This window comes from Scomber scombrus, chromosome 4 (genome assembly GCF_963691925.1).
Source record: "Scomber scombrus chromosome 4, fScoSco1.1, whole genome shotgun sequence".
Lineage (NCBI taxonomy): Eukaryota > Metazoa > Chordata > Actinopteri > Scombriformes > Scombridae > Scomber > Scomber scombrus.
In genome coordinates, this window is record NC_084973.1 from 4446336 (window position 1) to 4452335 (window position 6000).

Here is a 6000-nt window from a genome sequence, read left to right on the forward strand (position 1 = left end):
TTCACAGTCAAAGCCTGAGGAGCAGTCCATGCTGCCCGAGTGGCCACATTATTCACTGGCAGACAATGACCATATTGTAGTTATGTGAAAAAGGAGGGGGCAGGAGGAAAGAGAAATCCCCCCTTTGCCATGGCAAAGTCCTACACTTGTGCCACGGAGAGGGGAGGGCCGAGCCCCATCCGCTTTTTCAAGCAGAGCAAACAAAGCCTGCCCACTGTGAACAAGATGAAGATGTCAAAAGCTTTTAGGCAGGGGGGTGAGACGGGGTTTAGGGGATAAACCAACAAAACAAGTGAAAAGGTCTTTTCTCAAATGGATAAATCCTACTAAGTCTACATTTCCACATCAGATTTACTCTCTCCTTTGACATCCTCTCTCCTCCCCCTCTCAATAACCTTTTCCAAATCAAATCATATAGAAAAACAACAAGCAAGGTAGTTTCACCTTAAGGGAGGAACATTGCTTGTTAGCACGGCTCCGAATACAACTTTGCATCACGTCTGAAAAAGAAATATATGGGAACAAATTTGAAAAATGGGAATTTTAATATCCTAAAATTCAACCGCTTGCTATTATAATTTACAGCAAGCACCTGGCAAACAGTGGCGTTTAAAAAAGTAGAAAAAATGATCATTATAAAGCAGACTAAGCAAATGTTTTAAACTGAAAACAAAACGGAATTTGGAAAAATGTCCTGATGCAGCCTGCAAGCTAAAATCATTTTCCTAGTTGATTATTGGACGCGTTAATAGTAGATTTCCTTGCAGAATACAAGAACGTACAGATATTTCTCCCCAACATGCACCTATGGCAGTGTGATGTCTCAGAGGACAGAAGCCTGAGGCACTGTGGAGTGAATGACATAAAGAGGCCTGGTATACAGCCACAGCCGATTCACATGCAAATAGCCAGCATTGCACTGACTCTGATTAACTCCCTTTGAGTTCATAGTTTCCCTGTTAACAAAGATTTAGCTGCTTTTGAGTGAAGCGGTACATTAAGTGGGGAGAGACAGAGGGAGAGAGAACTGGTGGCGAACCTTACAGTAAAGCCCCCTCAGGACATAATGCAACCTCCGTGTTGTCGGCCTAATCCGCCTAGCAGATGCAGGACAGAGCCGGAGCTGGTACAAGGAAGGAGAAAAAGGGGACAAAAGAAAGCAGCTCTCTTGTTTCTTATTCCATCCCAGCAGCAAAAGTCCTCCAAAACCCCATGACTGAACTGAGTGAATGACTCGAGATTGAGCCAGTCAAGAGCTGTGTGCCCAGTGGACCCTATGAATGAGAATGGGTCATGCTGCTCTATAGCACTGCCTGTATTTGCTTTTCAACAACGTCCATACAGTACTGCAGTCTCATGCACCCTAAATAAAGCTCAGCCTCCTTGAATTCACATTTATGAAATAAGCACAGTATCTTTAAATGAAAATGTGAAAAGTGTTCACAAAATGTCAGAGGGACGCTAAATGGTAATACAACTGGAGACATGGAGTAATTTGTCATTTAAATAGTTCAGAGGAGCCAGGCAGCACCGCTGACACATGAATCCAACTTTGACAATTCTGTAGTTCTTCTATTGGCCACTAGATGGCGCATCTGGAATTTAAGTTTCAGTAAAGTCACTATATATTATCATGCATTACGTTTGGGTCTCGATTAATAATTTCACTTCTTTTACTGTCTATCTTGAAGTTGATAATGAGAATGACTCCAATAAGGATGTATTACTGCTTGGATTGCTCATATTCTTTTCAACTTTGCATTTTCACTTTGCATATCTTGCATTCCTTCAGTGTATTGGTTGTGCATATCCTCAAAAAATAAACTGATGCTAATACAAGATACAAGATTCAAGTAAGCCCATGAAAGTTGAGGGCACTCTATCAGGATGTGAATAAAGGGTCTGGCACATTTCTACAAAAAACACAGAGAAGAATAGCGGACAAAGACGATGGTGAGCATGCCCGTATTCTACATTCACCATGTATATATTGATGTGTGACTGCATACACCATAATTGATGACATACGGTGCACACAGATAAACATTTTGGGCAGCAAGATGACATCTCTAAAAAGTATCACAGATGTGCAGATGACAAAATTTGTATCTTCTTGAGTACTCAGGAAAGTATAATTTGTGGGGGATCAATCAAATTGTATAATTCATATTTATAAAATATCTAAACTGTGAAGATTGAGTTATTACAGCATGCACAAAAACATTAGTTTCTATCAAAAAGTAATAGATGATAGCTGCTACATTAGCCACTGAGAATGTAATGATGATCTTCTCTTTAGCCATAAATACAACAACAATGCCAACGAGCCACTCTGCAGCCTCCATGGCATGATGCACCATGCACTATGGAGCTAGCTTGCTGAACCTCTGAACAACTCCTGGGCAGATGTAAAAGTAACATTTCTCCCTCTCTCTGACGCTAGCAACAATGTCGACGTCATGCCTCTCTCGAACTCCACCGCTAGGTGAGCTCACTGCTAGGTCAGAGGTGTTACAAAGAATGCTGTCCCCAGCCTTGATGGGCTCACCTTGACATCTACAGTAAAGGCTGTGCAGACAGAAAAGAGTCTTTCATAGTTGGAGTCTCCATTGTCAGGTTTGTGGAAACTCCAAATACTGCTGGCCTGGTGCCAAAATTTTGTACATGATTAAACTCATCCATGTTCTGATATCCACCCAAATGCCCATACTCTTATTGTTTATGTGGAGACAAACATCCAAAAACCACACCAGACTGCTCTCCAAAAAAACTGTTCTCCATTTGCAGTCCCTGTGATGCGTTGGAAGGATAGGTAGCACAAGTAACATCCCCCCAAAATGTCCTAAAGACCATATCCCTATCCTATCCCGTCACGCCTATTCAAGTTGTTGAAGGTAGGTGATCCCATTTTATTACACTAAAAACTTAACACGTGTCAGCCAACCATCAAAATCTGTCTCAGATTAGTGCCTCTCTCTCACACAGACTGCAGTCTCAGCTACTTGGCTGAGTGAGACAACTTTAAAACTCTACAGGAAAGGCTGTGCTAGTTACTGAAGTAATTGCAGATCGTAAGCTGGACATATTACTTTTAACTGCAACTTGGCTGGACTCTAGAGGTAGTTCTACACTAATCACCACCAAATTTTAACTTTTTGAATGTTTTTTGGTTTGATAGGAGGGAGGGAGGTGTAGCGCCACTCTAATGATATGTTTTTAAGCAGGAAACACACATTTAGTAAGTAGACTTCATTCAGATATCTTGCACGGACACTAAAATGCACAACTCTTGTCTTATTAATCATAGTGTAGCAAGCAACAAAAACAACCAGCTTTATAATTGTTGAATTCAATGACCTGTTGTCCCAAACCTCCTTAGATTTTGATTTCATATCAATTTATGGTGACTTTAATATCTATTCAGTGGGTCTCCAACAGTGGAGACTGCTATTCTAGAGCACTAAACAACCAGCTGGAGGCATGTGGTTTCTCTCAGCATGTAACTGGAACCATTCATAACTGGAGCCATATCTTAGATTTAATGTCCTTTCCGTGTCAGCACTTTGACGTTGCTTCATCAGACTATTAATGCATCTTTTTCATATCAGTTTTGATCCTGTAAGGGTCAACTCTGTCCCAACTGTCCAGCAAAGGTATACCTGCCTGCTAACTCAGCTCTTTGCCACCAAATTCTATAATGTTGTAATGTCTAATATGTTGTTCTGTGATGACTTGGTTTTTTGGATTTTAGATCCTGTTAAAATCAAAGTGATGTTTGATAAAAGTGAAAATCATTTGGCTAATGGTTGAATTGATAATTGAATTGAAGAAGAAAAGGGAATGCAGAAGGACTAAGCAAAATTAGTGTAAAATGAGCTTCAACAGCATCTTGATATTTGCAAAAATCTAGTAGTTAGTTATAACTAAGATATTAGAAAAGCAAGGCAAGCACATTTTAGAAATATAATAAACTGTCATGACCCCTCCTCCATGACTCCTGCCTATGATGCCTTCCTGTTAAGTGTGAGTGTATTTTAATGTTCAGCCTTTGCCTTGAGGGAGGTGTGCTGGGTGTGTTTTGGTTTGTCTGTTTGTTTGTTCTTTTCCTATCTCTCCCTCTCACTGCGCATCTGCCTGTTATCAACAGTCAGCACGCTTGTCTGCCATCAAGCCATCTCCTCTTCACTACAAGAACCCTGCACCTTATGGGTCTAAATGAAAGATTTGTTATTCACCTGTCTGCTGGTGCAGCGTCTGCATTTGGGTTCTGCCTCAGATTCATGACAGTTAAAGATGAACTGGTGTCACAACCTGAACCCTCTAAACCTGATGAACATATTTCTTTAGACATTTGAATGGATAACTTCCTCAGTGAACAGAGAAGAGGGAGGCAAAGCCACTTCCCCAACAATACTCCATCCCAGTGAGCTCGACCTTCGCAAGGTCTGGCAGGCCAAACACAGATGATGGATGCCAATGTCTCCCGATGTGTGAGTCATCTCCAGTTGAGTTCCAGCAGTTAGGTCTTTCCACTGAGTATCTGGATCAGCCAATAGAACCCAACACTCTTCAAGCCAGACCTGTCCCTCGTCCCTCCTGAGTACTACAACCTCCAGGGAGTTTTTAGTAAGCCTCAATTATTACTTTTGCCTATTTACCTATTCATTTTTGCCTCTAAAACCTATCCAAGCCTGAGCAGGAAGCCATGGAGAGATTCATCCTGGACTCTTGGCTGCAGGGATCAACCATCCTTCTATTTCACCCCTCAATGCTAGTTTCTTCTTTCAGGATAAACAAACAAAACCCTCTGGCCATGCATCAACTTCAGAGAACTTAAGAACATATCAGTAAAGAACAAATATTTTTTCCCTAATATGAATTCTGAGTTTGATCCTCTACAGGGAGTCACAGTTTTCACTAAGCTTCATCTCCACAGTGCTTATAACCTGGTTTAGATCTATAAAGAGATGATTGGAAGACGGCCTTCAACGCACCTCTGGGCCGCTTTGAGTATCTGGTGATACCATTCGTTCTCACCAACACCCCTGCAGTGTACCATTATCTGGTAAACAACATACTTAAGGACAACCTCTGACATGTTCAGCATGTCTGTCAAGTCCTCCAACAGCACCTGAAGAACTGCCTGTTTCAAGCCCTATCTGTTTCTTTCCTTTGTTACATCATTGCCAAAGGACAAGTAAAGATGGACCCAGTCAGGATAAAAGTGGTCCTTGACTGGCCCAGCCCAGACAGTCAGAAGCAAGGCCCAACATCTGTGATATTTTGGACTGTTGTTCCCAATCACCTCCCCTGTCTGAAAAAGCCTTCTGCTCTACCCTTGGTACCACCATCAGCTTTTCCTCTGGGTTTCATCCCTAAACTAATGGTCAGGCTGGAAGGGCAAACCAAAAACTTGAAACAACCTTGCACTGCCTTGTGTTCATCAACCCATGGGCTTGCTAACTCCCCTGGGTGGAGTATGCCCATGACACCCTACCCACTGCTGCGGTAGGTATGTCACCATTTCAGTGCATTTATGGTTTTTAGACTGTTCAAGCCAACATCTGTTGGTGCCATAAGACCTAGCATTGTGCCCGTTCAGCTCTGTTGAGAGCCTCTGACCGGTATCGGCAACAAGCCAACTTTCGTTGCACCCCTGCTCCCAACTACTCCTATGAAGACAAGGTATGGCTTTCTACTCGGGATCTGCCTTTGAAGTCTAAGAAACTGTCCCCTTTATTGAAACTTTCTAGTGTCACTGTCTCACTGTCTTCCCCCATACCCTCCTGATCCACCTTTTATTTAATGTGTCCTTCTTCAAACCTGTCTTCTCCAGTCCTTTGATTCCTCCAGCTCCTCCTCTTCTGCCTCCTCACATTGACAACCACCCCACTTACTCAGTCCGTCGTATCCTGGTCTCAACCTGCTGTGGTCACAGCCCTGCAGTACCTCATTGACTGGGAAGGATGTCTTATCCTGGTTCCTGTCCTCTTCCAAGAT